At 37.3% G+C, this 27,307-nt stretch overlaps 1 protein-coding gene across 1 annotated transcript in view; it reads right to left on the bottom strand.

Moving 5' to 3' along the window:
* LOC141398150 (rho guanine nucleotide exchange factor 17) overlaps positions 1-27,307 on the bottom strand; it is a 443,900-nt gene that overhangs the window by 221,594 nt on the left and 194,999 nt on the right. Inside the window, exon 3 of the mRNA XM_073975385.1 lies at positions 15,217-15,291. The gene's annotated coding sequence lies outside the window, so the exon portion shown is untranslated. The remainder of the gene's footprint in view (positions 1-15,216; positions 15,292-27,307) is intronic.

Here is a 27,307-nt window from a genome sequence, read left to right as displayed (position 1 = left end):
TTCTTAACAGACAAAACACGCCCAATTGGAATTTTGTGTTTATGGCCAATCATTTTTCTCCTTTTTTGCCTATCCGTTCCCTGGCAATTTGAGTGAATGAAGAATGGCAACGTTTAGATTTAATTATTGGTCATTGTGTTGAGTGGCTGCTTAAATGATTATTGCAGTTAAAATTGAATGTGAGTGCGAACTGCGGAATTGAACAAAAGGAATTAAAAGCGACGGTCGGTCATCACCATCGTTTTTCAAGATATTTAAATGCAAGAACTAGACAATGGTAATAATGGTTTGTCGGCATGGTGGTTCATTTTTGTTCATTATTCCTGATGATGTGCGATGATGGATGCCACATATCGCTGAAGGTTGTTATGATGAGGATGTGTGGCACAGTGTTTGGATTTGATGTTTCCTCTGCTGGGTCCTTCAAACAAATATTTTAAAAATCACCGCTGTTGCCTTTTTTTGGGTTCTTAAAAAATATTTTAAAAATCCACGCCTTTTGCCTTTTTTGGGTTCTTAAAAAAATATGTTAAAAATCCACGCCCTTTGCCTTTTTTTGTGTTCTTAAAAAATATTTTAAAAATCCACGCCTTTTGCCTTTTTTTGTGTTCTTAAAAAATATTTTAAAAATTCACGCCTTTTGCCTTTTTTTTTGTGTTCTTAAAAAAATTGTTTAAAAATCCACGTCTTTTGCCTCTTTTTGGGTTCTTAAAAAATATTTAAAAAATCCAGCCATTTGCCCTCTTTTGCCCTCTTTTGCCCACAAAAATATTTTAAAAATATACGACTTTGGCCTTTCTTGGGTCATTCAAAAAATATTTTTAAAATCCACGTCTTTTGCCTCTTTTGGGTCCTTCAAAAAATATTTTAAAAATCCACGCCTTTTGCCTTTGTTTGGGTTCCTAAAACATATTTTAAAAATCCACGTCTTTTTTTGGGTTCTTAAAAAAATATTTTAAAAATCCACGTCTTTTTTTGGGTTCTTAAAAAAATATTTTAAAAACCCACGTCTTTTTTTGGGTTCCTAAAACATATTTTAAAAATCCATGTCTTTTTTTGGGTTCTTAAAAAAAATATTTAAAAAATCCACGCCTTTTGCCTTTTTTGGTTCCAGCAAAAATATTTAAAAAATCCACGCCTTTTGCCTTTTTTGGTTCCAGCAAAAATATTTAAAAAATCCACGCCTTTTGCCTTTTTTGGTTCCAGCAAAAATATTTAAAAAATCCACGCCTTTTGCCTTTTTTGGTTCCAGCAAAAATATTTAAAAAATCCACGCCTTTTGCCTTTTTTGGTTCCAGCAAAAATATTTAAAAAATCCACGCCTTTTGCCTTTTTTGGTTCCAGCAAAAATATTTAAAAAATCCACGCCTTTTGCCTTTTTTGGTTCCAGCAAAAATATTTAAAAAATCCACGCCTTTTGCCTTTTTTGGTTCCAGCAAAAATATTTAAAAAATCCACGCCTTTTGCCTTTTTTGGTTCCAGCAAAAATATTTAAAAAATCCACGCCTTTTGCCTTTTTTGGTTCCAGCAAAAATATTTAAAAAATCCACGCCTTTTGCCTTTTTTGGTTCCAGCAAAAATATTTTAAAAATCCACGCCTTTTGCCTTTTTTGGTTCCAGCAAAAATATTTAAAAAATCCACGCCTTTTGCCTTTTTTGGCTCCAGCAAAAATATTTAAAAAATCCACGCCTTTTGCCTTTTTTGGTTCCAGCAAAAATATTTAAAAAATCCACGCCTTTTGCCTTTTTTGGTTCCAGCAAAAATATTTAAAAAATCCACGCCTTTTGCCTTTTTTGGTTCCAGCAAAAATATTTAAAAAATCCACGCCTTTTGCCTTTTTTGGTTCCAGCAAAAATATTTAAAAAATCCACGCCTTTTGCCTTTTTTGGTTCCAGCAAAAATATTTAAAAAATCCACGCCTTTTGCCTTTTTTGGTTCCAGCAAAAATATTTAAAAAATCCACGCCTTTTGCCTTTTTTGGCTCCAGCAAAAATATTTAAAAAATCCACGCCTTTTGCCTTTTTTGGTTCCAGCAAAAATATTTAAAAAATCCACGCCTTTTGCCTTTTTTGGTTCCAGCAAAAATATTTAAAAAATCCACGCCTTTTGCCTTTTTTGGTTCCAGCAAAAATATTTAAAAAATCCACGCCTTTTGCCTTTTTTGGTTCCAGCAAAAATATTTAAAAAATCCACGCCTTTTGCCTTTTTTGGTTCCAGCAAAAATATTTAAAAAATCCACGCCTTTTGCCTTTTTTGGTTCCAGCAAAAATATTTAAAAAATCCACGCCTTTTGCCTTTTTTGGTTCCAGCAAAAATATTTAAAAAATCCACGCCTTTTGCCTTTTTTGGTTCCAGCAAAAATATTTAAAAAATCCACGCCTTTTGCCTTTTTTGGTTCCAGCAAAAATATTTAAAAAATCCACGCCTTTTGCCTTTTTTGGTTCCAGCAAAAATATTTAAAAAATCCACGCCTTTTGCCTTTTTTGGTTCCAGCAAAAATATTTAAAAAATCCACGCTTTTTGCCTTTTTTGGTTCCAGCAAAAATATTTAAAAAATCCACGCCTTTTGCCTCTTTTGGGTCCCTCAAAAAATATTTTAAAAATCCACGCCTTTTGCCTCTTTTGGGTCCCTCAAAAAATATTTTAAAAATCCACGCCTTTTGCCTCTTTTGCCTCTTTCGGGTCCTTAGAAAACAATTTAAAAATCCACGCCTTTTGCCTCTTTCGGGTCCTTAGAAAACAATTTAAAAATCCACGCCTTTTGCCTCTTTCGGGTCCTTAGAAAACAATTTAAAAATCCACGCCTTTTGCCTCTTTTGGGCCCTTCAAAAAATATTTTAAAAATCCACGCCTTTTGCCTCTTTTGGGTCCTTCAAAAAATATTTTAAAAATCCAAGCCTTTTGCCTCTTTTGGGTCCTTCAAAAAATATTTTAAAAATCCACGCCTTTTGCCTCTTTTGGGTCCTTCAAAAAATATTTTAAAAATCCACGCCTTTTGCCTCTTTTGGGTCCTTCAAAAAATATTTTAAAAATCCACGCCTTTTGACTCTTTTGGGTCCTTCAAAAAACATTTTAAAAATCCTCGCCTTTTGCCTCTTTTGGGTCCTTCAAAAAATATTTTAAAAATCCACGCCTTTTGCCTTTTTTGCTTCCACCAAAAATATTTAAAAAATCCAGGCCTTTTGCCTATTTTGGGTCGTTCAAAAATATTTTAAAAAACCACGCCTTTGGTCCCTTTTGGGTCGTTCAAAAAATATGTTAAAAATCCACAACTTTTGCCTCTTTTGGGTCTTTCAAAAAATTATTTAAAAATCCACGCCTTTTGCCTTTTTTGGTTCCAGCAAAAAATATTTAAAAATTCCACGCCTTTTTTGGTTCCAGCAAAAAATATTTAAAAAATACACGCCTTTTGCCTTTTTTGGTTCCAGCAAAAAATATTTAAAAATTCCACGCCTTTTGCCTTATTTGGTTCCAGGAAAAAAATATTTAAAAAATACACGCCTTTAGGTCCTTCAAAAAATATTTAAAAAACACACTCCTTTGGCCTCTTTTGGGTCGTTCAAAAAATATTTAAAAAATCCACGCGTTTTGTCTCTTTCAGGTCGTTCAAAAAATATTAAAAAAATTAAAGCCTGTTATCTGTTTTGGTCCTTCAAAAAATATTTAAAAAATCCAAGCCTGTCACATGTTTTGGCCGTTTTTTGCTCGTTTAAAAAATATTTCATTAATTCACACCTTTTGTCTCTTTAAATAAATAAATATTATCTAACTCTTAAATCTAGTTTTTTGGCTCGTTAAAAAAATATTTTAAAAATCACAGCTTTTGGTCTCTTTGGGTCGTTAAAACAAATATTTTAAAAGCCCAGCTTTGGGTCTCTTTTGGGTCCTTCAAAAAATATTTTAAAAATCGACGTCTATGGGCTCTTTTGGGTCCTTAAAAAAATATTTTAAAAATCCATGTCTTTTGCCTCTTTTGGGTTCTTCAAAAATACTTTAAAAATCAACGTCTTTGGCTTTTTTGGGTCCTCCAAAAAATGTTTAAAAAATCCAATGTTTTGGCCGCTTTTTGCTCGTTCAAAAAATATTTAATAAATTCAGACATTTTGTCTCTTTAAATAAATAAATATCTAACTCTAAAATCCAGCTGCAAAGAATTTCTGTCAGGTGCGTGATTTTTTTTCGCAGAACACATTAACCACATTAAAAAGAAATATCCCACGATATTTATCATTTCGTTAGAAGAAAAAACTCTTTTAAAAATTCATTAAAAACTCACAGTTGACCAATATCTAACACGTTTCATCTAAACGTCGCGTAACACTGTGCATCACGATTATTTTCCACAACAAAACTACTGCAGTTCTAGCTTTTCGTTGAGATACTCTTACATAGCTATGGTGGAGATGCTGGGCGGTGATGGCTACCCAATGCTATTCAGCATTCAAAACGTTGGCAACCTGTCAAAACTTTTATGTACCACAAATTTAATGGTTTTCTTCAGCTTCAGGAAAAAATCATGATTTTTTACAGACACAGAGTGAGAGCGAGCTCATCAAAGTAAAACTTGAAGATTAGCGTGAAAATTATAACACTTCAGCAATAAAACAACAAAAAAGATACTATTTCTGTAGATAATTAAATCCCTTTGTTAGGAGCTATGATAACCTTATGATAATGGATTTTCTGTGATTTTTTTAATAAATTGCAATTTAGGCCTTCTAGATTTAATTATTTTATAAATTCTATTTTTTCATAATATAACTGTTGCAAAGGCAAACCTAAGCCAAGTATTTCCCATTTCATAATATTGCGGTTAAAATTAGTTTTGCAATTGAAGATCACATGTACTCTCTCACAAATTCTAAAGTGCTGTTCACAAGGGAAGGAAACCTAACCCAAGAAGAAATTGAAAATAAATTGAAAACAATAAATATTCTAATTGGAAACAAATACGTTTGTTTTCATAGAAACCAGTATTAAGGAATCAGTCGACTTTGCCAAGAGCTTAATACCCTCATCCTATGACTGTACAAAAAACGGTAACAGGAGTAGTGGAGCTATCGCGCCAATGAAAAATCTTAGCTTGGACTTAACCACGAAGAACAGAATAACGTGTATTTTTAATATATTTTTTGAGGCACCCAAAAGAGGCAGAGGTGTTTATTTTTCAATTATTTTTTAAGGACAAAAAGAGGCCAAAGGCGTGGATTTTTAAAATATTTTTTGGACGAGCCAAAAGAGGCCAATGGAGTGGATTTTTAAAATATTTTTTGGACGAGCCAAAAGAGGTCAAGGCGTGGATTTTTAAAATATTTTTTGAAGTACCCAAAAGAGGCCAAGAGCGTGGATTTTTAAAATAGTTTTTGAAGAACCCAAAGGATGCAAAAGTCGTGGATTTTTTTAATATTTTTTGAACGACCAAAAAGATGTCAAATGCGTGTATTTTTAAAATAATTTTTTAACGACACAAAAGAGGCCAAAGGCGTAGATTTGTAAAATATTTTTTTAACGACACAAAAGAGGCCATAGGTGTATATTTTTAAAATATTTTTTAAAGACACAAAAGAGGCCAAAGGCTTGGATTTTTGAAATATTTTTTGAAGTACCCAAAAGAGGCCAAGAGCGTGGATTTTTATACCCTCAGTATTTATGCTAACGAGGGTATATACACTTTCATACGGGCAAAATGTGCCTCATCGAAATAATGGTTTTAGACCCCAAGTTTGTTTGGACGAAATGTGTTTCAGACAATTTGGAGTCGATTGAGCAATGTCCGTCCGTCTGTCTGTCTGGCTGGAGCGCACGATAACTCTCGAAGGGATGAACCGATTCGGTTCAAATTTTGGCTTTCGTAATATTTTACCCAAACTTAGTTCAAGTTCGAAGATGGGCTATATCGGTCCACTCCTTCCGGTACCTCCCACACAAAAGTTCGAAAATGTTCGGAAAATTTGTGCGCACGATAACTCTAACCGATTTGGTCCATACTTTGCACATCGTGAAATTTGTACCAGACTTAGATAAGGTTTCAATATGGACTCAATCGGTCCTCTCCTTCGGGTACATCTCACACAAAATTCCGGAAAAGTTCAGTTTAGGGCCATCTCTCGAATCGCTTTGATTTTTGTTTTAGCAAGTTGTATTCACTGCCCCCTATACGACGGTATAAGTTTTATAAGCGGCAAGTCCATACTTCCTGAGAAAATAGCATGGAAATTGCAAAAAAAAAACCCCCTATGACACCGCGTGAGGTGGTTGGACCGCAAGATAACTTTAGAACAGATCTGCCGATTCGGTCCAAAAGTTGACCTTAGTAATATTTTGCCCAAACATAGTTTAAGTTCGAGAATAAGCCATATGGAACCACTCCTTCAGGAACCTCCCCCACAAAAGCTCAAAATTGTTCGTACGGTAACTCTTGAAGGGAGTGGCCGAATTGGACCATACTTTACACATCCTAATATATCTACCAGATATAGATCAAATATGCACTATATTTGTACACTCCATCGGGTACCTCCCACACAAAATTTCGGATAAGTTCACTATAAGACCTGATATCGAATCACTTTGGTTTTTGTTGAAGCAACTTGCATTCGCTGCCTCAATTACCATCGTAAAGTTTTTTTTCATACTTCTTGAGCAAACAACCCGAAGGGTGTAAAAACCCCCTATGGCACCATATGTAGTGGCTGGAGATTCACTTCCATAATGGTCAATGTCGATCCATTCCTTTTAGTATCTCATCCGCAAAACCTTTGATCTTTAATCCTATTCAACATTTTTGTTAGTTCAAACGCCCAAAATTGTTAAAACCCCCCTAAATACATACGTTTTTTGGGAAAAAAAATTGTTTCAATATACACAGGCTCAGGTTATATCTCTGTCGGCAAAGCCGACTGATACTTTTTTACTTGTTAAAAAGTTTTTGAAGAACCCAAAGGATGCAAAAGTCGTGGATTTTTTAAATATTTTTTGAACGACCAAAAAGATGTCAAATGCGTGTATTTTTAAAATTTTTTTGAGGGACACAAAAGAGGCCAAAGGCGTAGATTTTTAAAATAATTTTTTAACGACACAAAAGAGGCCAAAGGCGTAGATTTGTAAAATATTTTTTTAACGACACAAAAGAGGCCAAAGGCGTAGATTTTTAAAATATTTTTTTAAAGACACAAAAGAGGCCATAGGCGTATATTTTTAAAATATTTTTTGAAGACACAAAAGAGGCCAAAGGCGTGTATTTTTAAAATATTTTTTGAGGGACCCAAAAGAGGCCAAAGGCGTGGATTTTTAAAATATTTGTTGGACGAGCCAAAAGAGGTCAAAGCGTGGATTTTTAAAATATTTTTTGAAGTACCCAAAAGAGGCCAAGAGCGTGGATTTTTAAAATAGTTTTTGAAGAACCCAAAGGATGCAAAAGTCGTGGATTTTTTAAATATTTTTTGAACGACCAAAACGATGTCAAATGCGTGTATTTTTAAAATTTTTTTTGAGGGACACAAAAGAGGCCAAAGGCGTAGATTTTTAAAATAATTTTTTAACGACACAAAAGAGGCCAAAGGCGTAGATTTTTAAAATATTTTTTTAAAGACACAAAAGAGGCCAAAGGCGTAGATTTTTAAAATATTTTTTTAACGACACAAAAAAGGCCAAAGGCGTAGATTTTTAAAATATTTTTTGAAGTAACTAAAATAGGCTAAAGGCGGGGAATTTTAAAATATCTTTTTAACGACACAAAAGAGGCAAAGGCCTAGATTTTTAAAATATTTTTTGAAGTAACTAAAAGAGGCCAATGGCGTGGATTTTTAAAATATTTTTTGAAGGACCCAAAAGAGACCAAATGCGTGGATTTTTAAAATATTTTTTGAAGGACCCAAAGAGGCCAAAGGCGTGTATTTTTAAAATATTTTATGAGGGACACAAAAGAGGCCAAAGGCGTGGATTTTTAAAGAGGCTAAAATTTCAAAACAATCGGCGAACTTAAGCCAAATTTTTGAACTTTTGGAAGGCAGATACTGGCAGGTTTGAATATTCTTCAACTGCGTAGCGCTAACATTTACATCCGGGTCTGGCGCCTCATACCTTATCATAGGCCTGCATATCGCTGGATAAGAGGTATCTCGGATAACACGCCAAGTGCTACCGGCCAGAGGCTTGAGAAACTTGTTCCTACTTCTGATATTATTGTAAATAGATGTGGCTTTCGCGGACGACTTGAGCATGATGTCGAACGTTACACCATATATCTTGGGGTAGTTAGTGGTCGGAATAGGGACACTATTGATCAATTTGTTCAAGGCGAGCCTCATTTCAGACGTACAAGTGGTTAACTCTATGACAGTGGATTTATGGACGGAAAAAGTGCGCTAAGACAGTCACATATATGGACATTTAACCTATCACATATGTCATCGTCGATAGGACCCGACGCCAAGATCGCACAATTATTCGCATACATTACGATATCTATTCCGTTTGGAAGGTGTGGAATTTCAGAAAGGTAAGGGACACCTGTTAATACTCAACCCCGGGTTCATCCAGTTGCATTACCATTGAGATTCCGTGTGGGCCCAACGCTTTAAATGATTTCACGTCTGATACATCGCCATCCTCGGCTGGGAGTGCTCTTCTTAAACGGCGTAGCACACTCCTCTTTGCCCAACCACTCTTAGGGTGCTCTATAAACTGCAGGTTAAAATACCACGCGCACTTTTCGGATCAGTTATGTCACGTCGTTGAAAGTAACAGGATGATTTGATATCCTTCTTTCCCGGATTCGAGAGTCATTTAACCGATGTCCACAATTTGGCATAGCTTTAGATGATCAATCCATTTTTTCTGCCTATGTTCACTTAATAGCCTGTTGACTGCAAGAGTAAGTTCTCTACATTTGGATCTTCTGGGTTCTAACGACGAAACTCATCACGCTCATTAGGTAGTTCCCTCGCCTCAGGTGGGGAATTTGATCCGATTTCGGGTATTTGAACAGCAGGTATGTAGCGAGCGACTGCAGCAGTGAAAATTCTTACGGTAATTAATAAATTCTCTGAACCCTTACTTTTTCATGGTTCAGAAAAGTACGGCGGTCAGAGGTTGTGAAGTCGGGTTTTCTGTTTACGGAGACGATGACCGGAAGATGGTTTGAGACAAGGGAAATGACCGGTTGCCAGAACACGTCATTTATCACACCGGGTGCCACAATGGTGATGTCTGGCGCCACAATGGTGATGTCACCAAAAATTGGAGCTATCAATTTACTCGGCCAGCGTTACCCATCTGATGGAATGCGAATGCTCATGATATGTAGCACCAGACGGCTACCAATAGCGAACTAAGGGAATATAACGCAAGGCACAGCTATTCGTTGGCGACAGGTACACATTCAACAACTCTACCTCGGTAGTCTCACACTTTACTGCTACCAACTAACATTTCAAGTTCCAAGTCCTCCTCCTCCTCCGCTTATTGTAGGATCCTTAAGCAAAACGTTTTAATTATCGCAACGTTGCAAGTTACAGGTGACGGTGAGCTTTGTTTCCTGGATCGCAGCGACCATGATGTTCTTTGGATTCATAAAGTCTTCTATCTCGCTGACTTTATTAAGGAGGCCGTTGCAATTGAATTGCAGGAATTATGCTTTTCCAGCGTGCTGAACAACAAATTGTGGTGATAGATGCTGCGTTTGTTGTTGTTGGGGAAACTGCGGGGGAGTATCGTATTCCGACGACGATGATTCCGAAGACAAAATGAAGACACGCTAGAAGATAATCTGGCGCAGCAAGCAGCAACATAACTCCTACCACTGTAGTCCTGGAAGTTTACATATGGGGGATGCGGACTTGGCAAATGTGATGGATCGTTGGAACGGGTTCTTCTCGGAGCAGGCATTCCGGGATACATTGCCGACCAAAATCGTTGAGGTAATGACCGCTGGTTAAAGATTTCTCCGTGTAAAATCAGTGCATATCACCGGCCGCCGTGGTATTATCATCAGTAATTTTAGTGGGTGCCGCCGGAGGTTTGTTTTTGGACATTTTGGACCCTATCAGAAAATATGAAATTGCTTCCGAAACAAATTTAATCATTGCAAAAAGGCCAAATGCAAAAATCTGTTGCAAAAAGTGTCAAAACGATTTCTTTAAACTGCACTTTGGCGAAAATTGTTAAACATTTTGTGTGGGAAGTACGCAAATGAGTGGACCGATATCGCCTATATTCGACTTGATTTATGTCTGGATGAAATATTACATGTACCAAATTTATAGCATCCCAAGCTGTTTCTTACAACAGCCTAAAAAATAACAATCTAACGGGTTTCTTATAGCTCTAGGGTCTATCTATAGCTGCCCTTTCTATAACATTCCAATGGGCTTCGTATAATAATTTCCTATAGACATCCATGGGTCTTTCTACAACAGCCGAAAGGACTTCTTATAGCCCCCCGATGGCCAAAGACCTTCTTATAGCAGCTAAAGGGTCTTCCAACAACATCTCAGGGGCCAATATGACATCTTCTTATAGCAGCCCAAGGGTCTACTAATGACAGACCAAGATTCTCTTATAACAGCTCAAAGGCCTTCTTATAGCATCCCAAGGGGCTTCTTGTAACAGACCAAAGGTATTCTTATATAGCTAAGCAAATGCCTTAGAGTATCCTTATAGCAGAACAAAGATTTTTTATAGCATATATAGGACCTTCATTTAGCATTTCAAGGGCATTCCTATGACTAAGCAAGGATCTACACATAGCAGGCAATTTTCATATAACAGGTTAAGGGTCTTCAGATAGTATCCCAGAGTGATTCTTATAGTATCCCAACAGGCTTCTTTTCAAAGCTGTCTAAGGGTCTTCTCATAGATGACCAGTTTGTCTTCAGAATGATCAGATGACCAGTTTGTATTCCGAAGACTAGTTGGTCTTCTCATAGAATATCTGATCTACTTTTAAATGAAGTTCTTTATTTTTATTTTTATAGAAGACCAGCCGTTATTATCACAGAAGACCACTTAGTCTGTTTGTAGAAGACCAGATGGTCTTCTTATAGAAGAATATTTTTTTCATATTGGACCCTTCTATAAAATAATATTGGGATTTTAAAAATATAATCTGGAAAGGAACACTTTCTCTCTGTAATAATAATTATATTTAAACATTTTCTGCTTTTCATGACGATATTTCACAAGCTTGTATTCAACAACCAGACGTTAGTTTTGGCGTTTTTGAAATTATGACAACTTAGCCAACAAGTGTCTACATCTGCTAGCTAAAGCTGCTAACCTATATAGGACTGTAGACCACCATGATGTACCTGTTGCAGCGATAACGAAATTATACACAGAAAAACAAACGTGTAACGTGTATTTGCAACTTGTATTACGCTCCCAAATGAAATCGATACTCCAGCATATTGAGGTGTTTCATTTGCTGTGGTTTTTACGGATTCGATGATGAGTGCTGACGTTGGTGGTGGGTGAGCTGTGATTTTTCAATTGAAGGAAATTAGAGGAGATTGAATATAAATGTATGTTATTGTTGTTGTTGTGTATTCATAAAATAAATTTGAATCGTTTGTTCAACTGTCAGACCGGTGCTGATCATTTTGATTCTAAATGAGGGAACAAACTACACATGAGTAGATGACAAACGGAAAATAATCATTTTAACGAATATCAGGTATTGAAATGAATTGACAAAATTAAAATCAGCAACGAATTAATTCCTCAAATGTCATTGTGTGGCCCATAAGCAAAATCATCAAATCTTCAATGAATTATTTTACATTTTTTTTACATGTTCGCAATGAGTTTTGTTTTATTTTTCGTTTTTCTTGACTATTTCCACTCCCTCCCTCCTTTTAACTGCCTTGGTAATTTCAAATTTGTTGTTGTTGCTGTTTGTGGTAATTTGCATAATTTTTGTTTGTGGTTCCAAAACCAATTGAGGGTGTTCATTGTTCATGGATTGCCATAAACTTAGTACCAGTGTTGTTGTTGTTGTTGTCGCCAAAATCTTTAGTTTGACAACAAAACTGCACTTGAACTGTGATATTTGATTTCATGTGAAGTTTAAGCGAGATCGATAAGATTTGTTTGGTTTTTCATTTCGTTCGCAGTTGTTGTAACTTGTTGGTTTCGCTTCATTTTGTTTGAGACGAGCTAGACGCGAATGTTTAACTGCAGCGAAGAAGTAAAACATGCGAGGCCAAAGCAAATGGTGAGATGCAACAAAAAGACACCTCGGTATAGGTATCCAACAAACGTGGATTTTTTAAAGAATATTTTTTCAAGCATCCAACAGACGTGGATTTTTTAAAGAATATTTTTTTCAAGCTTCCAACAGATGTGGATTTTTAAAGAATATTTTTTTTCAAGCATTCAACAGAAGTGGGGTTTTTAAAGATTATTTTTTCAAGCATACAACAGACGTGGATTTTTTAAAGATTATTTTTTCAAGCATACAACAGACGTGGATTTTTTAAAGAATAATTTTTTCAAGCATCCAAAGAATATTTTTTTCGGGCATCCGCCAGACGTGGATTTTTTAATGAATATTTTTTTCGGGCATCCGCCAGACGTGGATTTTTTAATGAATATTTTTTTCAAGCATCCAACAGACGTGGATTTGTTAAAGAATATTTTTTTCAAGCATCCAACAGACGTGGATTTTTTACAGAATATTTTTTTCAAGAATCCAACAGACGTGGATTTGTTAAAGAATATTTTTTTCAAGAATCCAACAGACGTGGATTTTTTAAAGAATATTTTTCAAGCATCCAACAGACGTGGATTTTTTAAAGAATATTTTTTCAAGCATCCAACAGACGTGAATTTTTTAAGGAATATTTTTTTTTTCAAGCATCCAACAGACTTGGATTTTTTAAAGAATATTTTTTTCAAGCATCCAACAGACTTGGATTTTTTAAGGAATTATTTTTCAAGCATCCAACAGACATGGATTTTTTAAGGATTTTTTTTCAAGCATCCAACAGACATGGATTTTTTAAGGATTTTTTTTTCAAGCATCCAACAGACATGGATTTTTTAAGAATTTTTTTTTCAAGCAGACGTGGATTTTTTAACGAATAATTTTTCAATCATCCAACAGACGTGGATTTTTTAAGGAATTTTTTTTTCAAGCAGACGTGGATTTTTTAACTAATATTTTTTCAAGCATCCAACAGACGTGGATTTTTCTTAAGATTATTTTTTAAGCATCCAACAGACGTGGATTTTTTAAAAAATATTTTTTTTCAAGCATCCCACAGACTTGGATTTTTTAAAGAATATTTTTTTCAGCATCCAACTGACGTGGATTTTTTAAAGAATATTTTTTTCAAGCATCCAACTGACGTGGATTTTTTAAAGAATTTTTTTCAAGCATCTAACAGACGTGGATTTTTTAAAGAATTTTTTTTCAAGCATCCAACAGACGTGAATTTTTTAAAGAAATTTTCTTCAAGCATCCAACAGACGTGGAATTTTTAAAGAATATTTTTTCAAGCATCCAACAGACGTGGATTTTTTAAAGAATATTTTTTCAAGCATCCAACAGGCGTGGATTTTTTAAAGAATTTTTTTTCAAGCATCCAACGGACGTGGATTTTTTACAGAATATTTTTCAAGCATCCAAAGGACGTAGATTTTTTAAAGAATATTTTTTCAAGCATCCAACGGACGTGGATTTTTTAAAGAATATTTTTTCAAGCATCCAACGGACGTGGATTTTTTAAAGAATATTTTTTTCAAGCATCCAACAGACATGGATTTTTTAAAGAATATTTTTTTCAAGCATCCAACAGACATGGATTTTTTAAAGAATATTTTTTTTCAAGCATCCAACAGACGTGGATTTGTTAAAGAATATTTTTTTTCAAGCATCCAACAGACGTGGATTTTTTAAAGAATATTTTTATCAAGCATCCAACTGACGTGGATTTTTTAAAGAATATTTTTATCAAGCATCCAACTGACGTGGATTTTTTAAAGAATATTGTTTCAAGCATCCAACAGACGTGGATTTTTTAAAGAATATTTTTATCAAGCATCCAACAGACGTGGATTTTTTAAAGAATATTGTTTCAAGCATCCAACAGACGTGGATTTTTTAAAGATTTTTTTTACAGGAGCCTCGGTCTTCTGCATGAAAACGTCTTTTTCTATAAAAAAAACTTTTTGGGCTTCTATAGGAAGACCCTTGGGCTTATATAGGAAGACTCTTGGGCTTATATAGGAAGACCCTTGGGCTTATATAGGAAAATCTTCGGGATTTTATAGGACCTTCTCTAGGGCCTTTCGGGCTTCAATCGGAAGTTCCTCGAGCTTCTATCGAAAGTCATTTGGTATTCCACAAAAAGCCAAATTTATTTATTTTATGCAACCACCAAACGATCTTTTGGATAATTTTCTAAACAAAACTTTTGCTGCTTAGTTTGCATTATAATGTGTCGCTGGTGCTGACTGGCTGGTGGTTTCATTTGTTCCCTTACGGCAGTGGGTGGATACTGATTGTATAATGCCCTCATCTCGTCTCGGCTATTGTGTTTTGCCTACCTACAAATGGGTCATTTTACAAAACGGAATTGTTTTCATGAAATGAATTATTAGCCGCAGCTTTAAGACAAATTTGGTAAAATCACGTCACAAGGGACACCAAGTTATGTGATAATGAATTACAAGCTTGACAACAAGAGGTTACACAAAGAGGGAGAGAGAACAACAACAAGCCCGCTAACTGTAACTAACACCCATTGTGATCGGTGAACAACGAGATGCAAGCGATGCATCACCTCACAACCTACCTCAAGCAGAGTTGGGTTTCAAGTGACCCGATTGTTGTTGTTTGTGTAGTTGTTTTTTGTTTTGGTGTTGTCTATTTGTTTTTTCTTTCGTTTGTTGGGTTTTTTGTAATTGCTATCTCTGGCTTTTGGGCAGTCAGTCGTCGTCGACGTTGTCTGGGTCCCATTCATTGTTTCCGCTTCATTTGAAACAAAAAAAAAATGACGTAACACCAGACATGAGTGCCACAGAAAAATATTTGTCCAAATCATGGTTGTGGGTCAGATTTTCTCATTGGCGATGATGACTGGCAATGATTTAATTCTAAATCTAACTGTCATAAAGGGTATTGACTTGGCTAAGTGACAATTTGAATATTGTCCATTTCAATTAAATGAGTCGAAGCTCAAAGTTCTGTAAAGTTGAATTGGTAAACTTACCTTGCCGGATGTAAGAAATTCTTCTAGCGCCTTAAAATCAATACAGATGTCGGAAAATATCCATTGTTCGGTTATCTGAAAAAAACAACAAAAAATTTTTAGAAAAAAAATCGGACATATTTTGTAAAAAAATGCTACAATTGTTTACTCTGTGAATTTTTAGAGATTTACTTTGACATCTTTGGGAATTTTTCTAGCATCAATGAAACTTTTTTGCTACTAAAGAAGACTAGCATACCGCATCATATATAAATTCCACTATTTTCTTTATTTTTAAACAATGACTAACCGAAACATAATATTTTTTCTAAAAATTCAAGTCTTTTGTTTTTTAGAAAACAATAGAAGATCTCCTTCTTAAATGCTTGAGGTTTCTCATCTAAGAGGCATGTGGTGTGGCCATGTGTGTGCCTTTTGCTACCAGTGCCAGTGCTACCACCAACCACCACTGCCTCTGTAAAACTATGATTTTAATTGATGTTGAACACAAAAAATATTTCCACTCATTTTTCTTCGTTTTCCATTTAGAGGAGCATCGTTGTTGTTGCTGTTGCTTTAGCTTTTAAACGAACGGTAAGTGCGCAGCAACCAACACACCTTGCCATGATGAAAAATAATGCATCTGTTAAAGGTTGTTGTAAGTTACTCCTCTTTTTTGTTGTTGTCTTTCTTTTCACAGATGGGGTTACAGCGCCAGCGCCATTTGCAGCTGTTTGTTGTTTTTGTTGTTCATTGTGTTTAGTGTCATGTTAAACTATCAAATTGCTACTGTTAGCTAGCTGCAAGTTGATGTTTCAGCCAACAAAGAAAAAAAAATGAGAAAATTTAATGGAAGGACAGACAAACTTGAAACACTTGAACCATCTTTTTCTGAGGACAAAAAGATCGTCTAATGGAAGACCAAAAGGTCTTGTCATGGAAGACCAAAGGTCTCTTGGCCAAGGGTCATTTGACAGAAACACAAAGGTCTTCCGGTAGAAGCTCGCAAAGCTTTCGAAAGAATCCAAAGAGTCTTCTCATAGAAGGTCACAGATCTTTTTACAAAAGAACAAGGCTTTGCTTCTTGAAGCCAGGACCATCGGAGGTACCATTTAATCTGACATCGACCGCAACCGATAAAACCAGCCTCCCGAGGCAGCACGCAATTGAGGATGGAATCCTGAGCGAAACCTTGGTCGGCTTAAAAGCTCCCACCAGCTCAACCAGCTCTGAGACTCGGTTGGCTAAGGAGAAGAGGAACTATCGCAGATCGATGAACTACCTTAAAAATTTCATCGACAGGAAATCTTCGTCCATCACGATGAGGGAAACCAAGTTAATCAGGATTAACCTCAGGGTGATGAACCAGTTTGAAAGGAAAAATCCTCACCTACCCTAATGGAAGACCAAAAGGTCTTTTCATGGAAGACCAAATGTTTTTTGGCCAAGGGTCATTTGAGAGAAACAAACAGGTCTTCCGATAGAAGCTCGCATATTTTTCGAAAGAATCTAAAGAGTCTTCTTATAGAAGGCCAAAGATCTTTTTTTACAAAAGAAAATGGGTCTGCTCTTGAAGCCAGGACCGGAGATCGACTGCAGCCAATAAAACTAGCCTCCCGAGGCAAGACGCTATTGAGGATGGAATCCCAAGCGAAACCTTGGTCGAAAAATCTGCCACCACCTCAATTAGCTCCGAGACTCGGTTGGCTAAGGAGAAGAGGGGCTATTGCAGATCGATGAACTACCTCAAAATGTTCATCGGCAGGTAACCTTCGTCCATCTCGATGAGGGAAACCAAGTTAATCAGGATTAATCTCAGGGCGGTGAACCAGTTTGAAAGAAAAAATCCTCACCTACACAAGAGAAATCCTGAATGTAATAAACTTTCCCTCATCCCGATGACTGTGGAGACCAAGCTAGGCTCAGCGCCAACATCGACCCCTGTAACCGCCAAAGGTCAAATTGCGAACGATGGTGGCTTAATTTAACACCCTGCAAAGGATTCACCTCTCTAAACTTCAACTGCCTCTTCAAACAGTCCTGCTCAAAAGCCGAGGAACCTGAATGCAAAGAAGATGAATCAACCCCAAATAAAACCAAGAACGTAGAGGTTTGGGAAGTCTAACTCAGAACCGGCCTCTTTATCTGGGCGTGTGACTCCTACCATCATCACCAACCATTTCCTCAGCGAAGAACACAGTAAAGAGGGTTAGGCCAACGGAGGAAACACATCGCAAGGCCAAAAGACCCACCCCGAGCCAGGACTCCAAGCCTTCTACCGACTATCAAAAGTAGGAGAGCAGGAAAAACACCACAGTTAAGTCAACCTCTTAAGCTAACTTGAGCTAAAATGAGTCTTTCGGATCTTCTGTCAGGGGCGACGGGAAACCTCCAAAACACACGAAGTTCTAAGGAGACCAAGTGCCATTTGTAGAGAATCAAGCATTTTCTTATAGAAGACCAAGGGGTCTTCTGATAGAAGAGCAAGTGTTTTTTTATAGAAGAGAACGGATCTTCTCATAGAAGGATCTTCATATAGAAGAGCAAGGGTCTTCATATAGAAGAACAGGGGTCTTCATATAGAAGAGCAAGGGTATTCATACAGAAGAGCAAGGGTCTTCATATAGAAGAGCAAGCGTCTTCATAAATGAGGCCATGGATATCTAATAGAAGATCAAGGGTCTTCATATAGAAGATCAAGGGTCTTCATGTAGAAGAGAAACGGTCTTCATATAAAAGAGCAAGGGTCTTCATATAGAAGAGCAAGGGTCTTCATTTAGAAGAGCAAGGGTCTTCATATAAAAGAGCAAGGGTATTCATACAGAAGAGCAAGGGTCTTCATATAGAAGACCAATGGTCTTCATATAGAAGACCAAGGGTCTTAATATTGAAGACCAAGGGTCTTCATATAGAAGGCCAAGGGTCTTCATATAGAAGACCAAGGGTCTTCATATAGAAGACCAATGGTCTTCATATAGAAGACCAAGGGTCTTCATATAGAGGCCAAGGGTCTTCATATAGAAGACCAAGATTCTTCACATAGCAGACCAAGGGTCTTCATATGGAAGACTAAGGGTATTCATATAGAAGACCAAGGGTCTTCATATGGAAGACCAAGGGTCTTCACATAGAAGACCAAGGATCTTCATATAGAAGACCAAGGGTCTTCATATAGAAGACCAACGGTCTTCATATAGAGACCAAGGGTCTTCATATAGAAGACCAAGGGTCTTCACATGGAAGACCAAGGGTCTTCATATAGAAGATCAAGGGTCTTCATATAGAAGTCCAAGGGTCTTCATATAGAAGACCAAGGGCCTTCATATAGAAGACCAAGTGTCTTCATTGGGAAGACCTAGAGCCTTCATATAGAAGACCAAGGGTCTTCATATAGAAGGCCAAGGGTCTTCATATAGAAGGCCAAGGGTCTTCATATGGACGACCAAGGGTCATCATATAGAAGACAAAGGGCCTTCATATAAGAGACAAAGGGCCTTCATATGGAAGGCCAAGGGCCTTCATATGGAAGGCCAAGGGTCTTTATATAAAAGACCAAGGATCTTCATATTGAAGACCAAGGGTCTTCATATGGAAGGCCAAGGGCATTCATATAGAAGACCAAGGGTCTTCATATAGAAGATCAAGGGTCTTCACATAGAAGTCCAAGGGTCTTCATATAGAAGACCAAGGGCCTTCATATAGAAGATCAAGGGTCTTCATTGGGAAGACCTAGAACCTTCATATAGAAGACCAAGGGTCTTCATATAGAAGACCAAGGGTCTTCATATGGAAGACCAAGGGTCATCATATAGAAGACAAAGGGCCTTCATATGGAAGACCAAGGGTCTTAATATAAAAGACAAAGGGCCTTCATATGGAAGGCCAAGGGTCTTTATATAAAAGACCAAGGATCTTCATATTGAAGACCAAGTGTCTTGATATAGAAGACCGAGGGTCTTCATATAGAAGACCAGGGGTCTTCATATAGAAGACCAAGGGACTTCATATAGAAGACCAAGGGACTTCATATAGAAGACCAAGGGCATTCATATAGAAGACCAAGGGCATTCATATAGAAGACCAAGGGTCGTCATATAGAAGACCAAGGGTCTTCATATAGAAGAGCAAGGGTCTTCATATGGAAGACCATGGGTCTTTTTATAAAAGACCAAGGGTCTTCATATAGAAGGCCAAGTTTCTTCACATAGAAGATCAAGGGTCTTCATATGGAAGACCAAGTGTCTTCCTATAGATGACCAAGGGTCTTTATAAAGAAGTACAAGGATTTTCTTATAGGTAGACCACATGTATTTTTATGGAAACATAAAATATTTAAAATAATAAAATATTTTGGTCACTCCTGCCTCCATTATTTTTCGTCATCTCATCGGATGGACATTCCAATGTAACATCATCAACAAACATCATCATCGTTTGTTTTACTGTCATGTAAGTCGGTGTCATTTGCTGATGTTGCTACCACTACTGCCTGCCAGTGCCACCACAGCTACCGCCACTGTCACTGTTATTGTCATAGAGCAGCAATAAACTAAAGTGGGCATGTCCTGTTTAACAAATCTACTAGTCCGCCAGTAAATCGTCTGTCTAACTCTATTAGCCATTGATATCTTCAACAAATTCTTCTTCTTCTGCAGTGTCTTATAAGGGGACTTAAAAAAACTAAACAAACCGAGTGTGACCAATAGTAAATGCCATGAAATTAATACCCATTTTATGTCAATTTAATGTCATTTCTAATTTGCTAACATTTTTCTTCGTCTTCTTCTGCTTAGCTTCGGCAGCCTGTGGAGAGGAGGGGTAATGGTGAATTTTAGTGAAAATGTTAAAAGTTATGTTCACCAATGAATGAAGTTTTACAACGAATGTAAATGTAGTTTAGTTTATGATGATCGTAAATGTTCACAAACAAATTTATTTAAATTTATTAATCCGCAATAAAAATTGGCAATTTATACTCGGCTTAAGAAACAGCTGCTTTTTGTGATTGGAATTGAAACAAAAATTGATGGCGTATTTTGAGAGGTAAACATTATTTGAATACTTTTATAAAGGTGTTAAGTTGGTCATAAATAAATACATAAATTTAACTTAATAAAAATATTTTAATAAATATTAAAATAAAATGCTAAAGGAAATTATTGATAATTGTTCAATGTCCATATAGCTTGAAATTTTAACTCTTTGATGAGCGTCTAAATATCCATTGAATTTGCCACTGTATACCAATTTGCATGTTATTGTGGACTACCACCACCATTAATCATCGATGTTCGTTGCGTTTTTGAGGGGTGTGAACGCTTATTTCTTACATAAACTTTTGGGCGGAGTTATTAATTAATTTTTATTGATATTAAATAACTTCGTAGCAGATCAGATGTTGCCAACGAACAGATGATCATATAATTCAAATATTCAATTTACGATTCCAGCTGACAGCTCCTACTGTGAGAAAGATGTTATGAAATACATTCGCCATCCGAAATTCACAACTCATCACTTGTCATTTTATTGAGGACAACAGAAATGATTAAAAAAATTATATAAAATATTGTATGAGAGTATTGAGTTGAAAATAACACACCCCAAACTGAAGTCAACGTATATAATTGGAAATTTGGAAGTTTGGACAGAGGATCTCTGACGTCTTCCACAGAGAGAAGATTTCTTAAAAGCTTCTATAGACAGAAGAATTTTTCAGGTGTTTGATGTATCGAAGCTCCCTGCAGGTCTTCTGTTGGCAGAAGATTTGTTGAGGTCTCCTATAGGCTGAAGACATACTGATGGCTTCTCTCTATAATATACGTCAAAGAGACCCCCCAAACATTCCTTAAAGGCCAAAAGGTGACTGCAGCCCGATTCTATATTAACCTCCATTTTATCGCCAAATCTTAACAGCGAGTCCAAGGACACCACTTGTAGCAATCCCACGGAACCACACAACACCCGTGTACCGGTCAACGGCCACCTAAGTGTGCACAAGTTTTTATTTATATCGATTTTCTGTGTTGGGAGCACTATATCCCGCAATGCCTGTTCCGGTTTCTTTTAATCCGTGCCGGGACGAAGAAACCCAAGGACTAAAATGGGTGTATGGGTGACGTAGGGGATGGAATATACCAAGGAACGGTCCTGACCGGCTTTAACATGGCAAAGCCCAGGATTTATCTTGGTCCCTCTTTCATCTCAAGTGGACACTGAACTCCCCGTGGTGTCACCTGGGGAACTGCCTTTAACACCCGTTAAAGGTAGTGAGCTAACATGTGCCGCGCGTTCACCCATAAGAACGTTAAAAACTTGGGTTTGGGCGTCGGGTTAGTAACCCTCCCCTAGAAAAAACAGCATACTATGAAAAAACGAAAACGATAACATATCAGGACAATGGCAAGACATTACCCACTCCATACAAACAGCCGCAAAATCAGTACTTGGATACCAGACACCTACACCAAAGAATCCATGGTATGACCAAGAATGTCGTGCTGCAACCGAAGAGAAAAATGCGGCGTATAGGGCTACTTTACAATCAGTAGCAACGCGTAGCGCACGAGAGAGGTATCGGGAGAAAAGGAGAGAGAAGAAACGTATTTTCCGCAGGAAAAACAGAGAGATGGAAAAGCGGGAGTGTGAACAAAACGAGATGTACAGGAGACAGAACGATGTCCGAAAATTCTATCAAAGAGAGAAACATCAAACTGATGGCTTTGGAACTGGCACATCCTCCTGTAGATACCAGCAAGGTAATCTGGTAACTGATACAGATAGTGTGCTAATGATATGGAAAGAACATTTTTCCAAACTGCTGGTGTCCAATAGTAGCGAAGTCGACGAAGATACCACAGATCCAATCCCAGAAGATGGTATTGAATTTATACCACCCGGCCAAGGTGAGGTAAAGACAGCAATAAACCGACTGAAGAATAATAAGGCAGCAGGAGCTGATGGCCTACCAGCGGAGCTGTTTCAAACCGGAGGCGACACGCTGATAAGGTGTATGCATCAGCTAGTTAGCTCCATCTGGCAGGAAAAACGCGTACCCGACGATTGGAACCTGAGCATCCTGTGTCCCGTCCATAAGAAAGGAGATCAGACTTTATGCTCCAACTATAGAGGCATAAGTCTTCTCTCTATCGCCTACATGATAATGTCATGGATATTATGCGAACGAATAAAGCCCATGGTAAACGAAATAATTGGACCATACCAATGCGGCTTTAGACCTGGCAAATCCTAGAGAAGACCCAAGAGATGCAGATCGACACCTAACACCTTTTTGTCGATTAGGTCGCCATCAGACCATCTGCTTTTTCACATGAATGAATCAGCTGTTCTGTATATTAGTATACCCAAAGTGACAAACATACATGCGAAAAAGCAGATGGCCTTATAAAGCAGTCTTCGACAGCCCGCTACGTTCAAAGGTATTCCAAGCAATGTCTGAATTTGGTATCCCAGCAAAGCTCATTCGGCTTTGTAAAATGACTCTAACTGACACAAGATCTTCAGTTAAAATAGGGAAGAACCTCTCCGAAGAGTTTTGTACCAAAAGAGATTTTAGGGAAGGAGACAGCCTTTCGCGTGATCTTTTCAACATCCTGCTGGAAAAGGTTATACGAGAGGCAAACGTGAAGTGTCATGTTACTTGTTATGCTGATGATATATACATCATGGGACGATCGGTAAAAGAAGTAACCGAAACCTTTATGAAGGTCGAAGGAGAAGAAGTGTAGCACAATCTACACCAATAGCCACATGTTACTTGCTTATGCTGATGATATATACATCATGGGACGATCAGTAAAAGAAGTAACCGAAACCTTTATGAAGGTCGAAGGAGAATCTGCTAAGGTCTGGCGGTAAACGGCGAGAAGACCAAGCTGATGGTGTCGACGCACAATGCGTTCATTGGGATCGGACCAACTGTTGAAGTTGGTTCCTATAATTTTGAGGCAGTAAAAGACTTCGTATACCTCGGCACCGCCGTAAACACAACAAACGACATCAGTTGTGAAATAAAAAGAAGAATTGTATTGGCCAACAGATGCTACTTTGGCTTAAGTAAGCATTTTAAAAACAAAGCTACAACTTGTCAAACAAAAATAACGCTTTACAAAACACTGATACTACCCGTGCTGGTGTATGGTTCCGAAGCCTGGGTACTTGCGCAAGCAGACATGGCAGTGCTTGGGGTATTTAATAGAAAAATTCTTCGAAAGATCTACGGACCGATCTGCGCTGACGGTGAATATCGATGTCGTATGAACCACGAGCTGTATCTGCTATACAACGACGTCAATATAGTTAAATTTATCGAGATGCAGCGATTGGTTGGCTAGGCCATATAATAAAAATGTGCGATGATAAATCCGCTAAAAAGGCGTATAAATTCGAGCCACATAGCGGTGCACACAGAATTGGCAGGCCAAAGAATAGATGGGGCAAACAAGTGGATGACAAGGCGCGGTATTCCAAAAAGCGAAGCAACAAATAGAGAGAATTGGAGATCTTTTCTTACTTCGGTCTATGCAACAAATGTTCTGTAATCTGCCAGCTAAGTAAGTAATTAATATGGATGTGCTCTGTTTGTCAAATACGCATCCACCACAGACAGATGCGATATATGCCGGAAGTGGATGCTAATATCTGCTATAAGTAGCATACTCACATGAATTTTTTCCTATCATTAACAAAGTTGTAGCTGAAAACAACCGTAAAAGAAATTTATGCTCAAACATTGGTTATACATACATATGTATGTAGACAGCGGAATTGTATGCAACCCCTATTTTTGGTCCGATTCATGTAAAATTTTGGGACTGGGCATATTTTTGGCTTCTGATTACATTGCAATCGAAACATATGACATATGCACCATTATGCAAATTTACATATTTTCTTATGCAACAAATATTTCAATAATAGGTACAAAAATGTTTGTGTGTACAAATTTTCTGTTTAAAATTCTCTTCAAACAAGTCAATAAAATAGAGGAATGTATAACATAACCACAGACACAACCTTCAAGATACCGAAAATCGGGAGGTGTCGTTCTATGGGGGATATATGAAAGCCTAAACCGACAAATTTTAAGTGGAACGTTTGTTACCCCCAAGGAAGACTTAATACCAATTTTCAGCAATATCGGCGGGATATTGAGGCCCGGAAATCGGGAGATACCCTTCTATGGGGTCTATATGAAGACGTGGACCTATACCGAGAAATTTCTGGTAGAAAGTTTTATACCCCTAAGGAAGACTTAATACCAAATTTCACCCATTTCGGAGGGATATTGAGGCCACAACCTTCAAAATACCATAGATCCGGAGGTACCATTCTATGGGGCCTATATGAAGACGTGGACCTATACCGACAAATTTCAGGTGGAAAGTTTTATACCCCAAACGAAGACAAAATGCCAAATTTCGGTGGGATATTGAGGCCACAACCTTCAAAATACCGAAAATCGGGAGTTGCATTTCTATGGGGGCTATATGAAGACGTGGACCTATACCGAAAAATTTCAGTTGAAAAGTTTTATACCCCCAACGAAGACAAAATGCCAAATTTCAGTCATTTCGGTGGGATATTGAGGCCACAACCTTCAAAATACCGAATATCGGGAGGTACTGCTCTATGGGGGCTACATGAAGACGTGGACCTATACCGAAAAATTTCAGGTGGAAAGTTTTATACCCCCAACGAAGGCCAAATACCAGATTTCAGTCATTTCGGTGGGATATTGTGGCCACAACCTTCAAAATACCGAAAATCAGGAGGTACCGTCCTATGAGGGCTATATGAAGACGTGGACCTATGCGGACAAAATTCAGTTGTAAAGTTTCATACCCCTAACGAAGACTTAATATCAAATTTCAGCCATTTCGGTGGGATATTTAGACCACAAATCCTTGAATATATTTTTGCATATGCTCATTTATGCAGATATGTCAAAATATGCAAAAATTTCTGGGCCGAATTCGTTTTATTTTGTAATAAAACGAGTTTCTGTCTAATCAGATTTTCTCTACGACCATCCTAACCATATATGCATTTGCATAGGATTCCACATTCTAGTTATATGGTATTAAAATCTTCTGTAATTTGTTTTGTATATTGTCCCTCAACCTTTAGACCAACGATAAAATTGTACATCATCAAAATAAAAGTCTTTGACTTCTCATATATTTTGACGAAATCCGCTTCAAACAATTTAGAGTCGATTTAGCTTAGTTCGTCGCGCGCATGATAACTCTCGAACGGATCAACCGATTTGCTGCAATTTTAGAATCTCGAAATATTTTGTCCAAACGTTAAGCCATATCCATCCACTCCTTCGGTCACTTCTCCCACAGGACTTCAAAGTGTTTCGCTAAAATGGTACGCACAATAACTCTCGAAAGTCCAAATCGATTTTTTCGAGACATAGATTATGTTCGAAATTGGATTATATCGGTTCACTGCTTCAGGTAACTCCACACAAAAATTCAAATATCTAATTTCACCGTAATTTTGAACATCCGAAAATTACTTTCAGACGTATGTACACGATAACTCTTGACCGATTTGGTACATAATATGCACATCGTGAAATTTCTACCAGACTTAGATGAGGTTTCAATATGGACTCAATCGGTCCAATCCTTCGGGTACCTCCCACACAAAATTTCGGAAAAGTTCGGTTTAGGACCTGCTCTCGAATCGCTTTGGTTTTTGTTGTAACAACTTGTATTTACTACCCACCATACGACGGTACAAGTTCCATTAGGGGCATGTTCATACTTCCTGAGAAAATAGCCTGAAAGGTGTAAAAAAACCCCTATGACAACGTGTGTAGTGGTTGGAGCGCAAGAGTACTCTCTAACGAATATGCCGATTCGGTCCAAAATTTGGCCTTCGTAATATTTTATCCAAACTTAATTTAAGTTCGAAATAAGCCATATTGGTCCACTCCTGTTCGGAAAAATTGTGCGCACAATAACTCCTGAAGGGAGTTACCGATTTGTTCCATACTTTTCACATCCTAATATATCTAACAGATATAGAACTGGTTTGAATATGGACTATATTTGTCCACTGCATCGGGTACCTCCCACACCAAATTTCCGATAAGTTCACTTTAAGACTTGCTTTCGAATCACTTTGATTTTTGTTGAGGCAGTTTGCATTTGCTGCCTCAATTACAACGGTAAAAGGGGCAGACCATACTTCTTGGGAAAACAGCCCGAAAGGAAAACAACCCCTAAACCCGAGAGCACAATAACTCTCGAACTGATCAACCGATTTGGTCCAAAATTTGGCCTTCGTCAAACTTAGCTGCAGTTCGAAAATGGGCTATACCGGTCAAAAACTTCCGGCACTTCCCCCAATATTTAAATACTGTCACTGAAATGGTATGCACGATTTCTCTTGAACGGGCAACAAATTTGGTCCAAACTTTGGATCTCCAAATAATTCGTCCAAATTTTGTTTAACTTCTAAAATGGTCCATATGGGTCCTCTCCTTAGGGTACCTCCCCCACAAAAGTTCAACATTTGTGTCTAAATGCAGTTTAGGGTCTGTTCAATGCTGTCAGTTGTGGCCCTGTTTACAGCTATATTACTATTGGGCGCAATATCTATCGAAAATATATGGCACCCAAAATAAGATCCACTTTCATAATGGAATATGTCAGTACATTCCTTCAAATACCTCCTCCGCAACCCTTTTGAACTTTGATCCTAATCCACATTTCTTTTCGGCAAATTCAAATGTCCAAAAAGGGCCACAAAATTCTAAAAATACCCTAACTAAATTCGATCTGTCCGTAGATGAAAGTTTCAATTTACATAGGCTATCCTAAGGTCCCCTATATCTCCGTCTGCTAAGCTTTTTTACAGTGTTTTATTTAACTTGTTTTGGTAACCGTTTAGTTCAAATCTAGTAACTCATTTTTAACACAGTTTCAGTTGATCAATCGAACTGAAATTTGGCACGCTTTTCAGATTTGGATGACAATACATGAATATGAAACCAAAACCAATATGGGTCCATTATTTTCCTATAGCCCCCATATAGCAGTACCACCCGATTTCAGGTGTTTTGAGAATTTTGTCT

This window comes from Musca autumnalis, unplaced genomic scaffold (assembly GCF_047663935.1).
Source record: "Musca autumnalis isolate F117 unplaced genomic scaffold, ASM4766393v1 scaffold_1, whole genome shotgun sequence".
Lineage (NCBI taxonomy): Eukaryota > Metazoa > Arthropoda > Insecta > Diptera > Muscidae > Musca > Musca autumnalis.
Note: the sequence above shows the minus strand (reverse complement) of the source record. Positions and strands in the feature narration are given on the sequence as shown.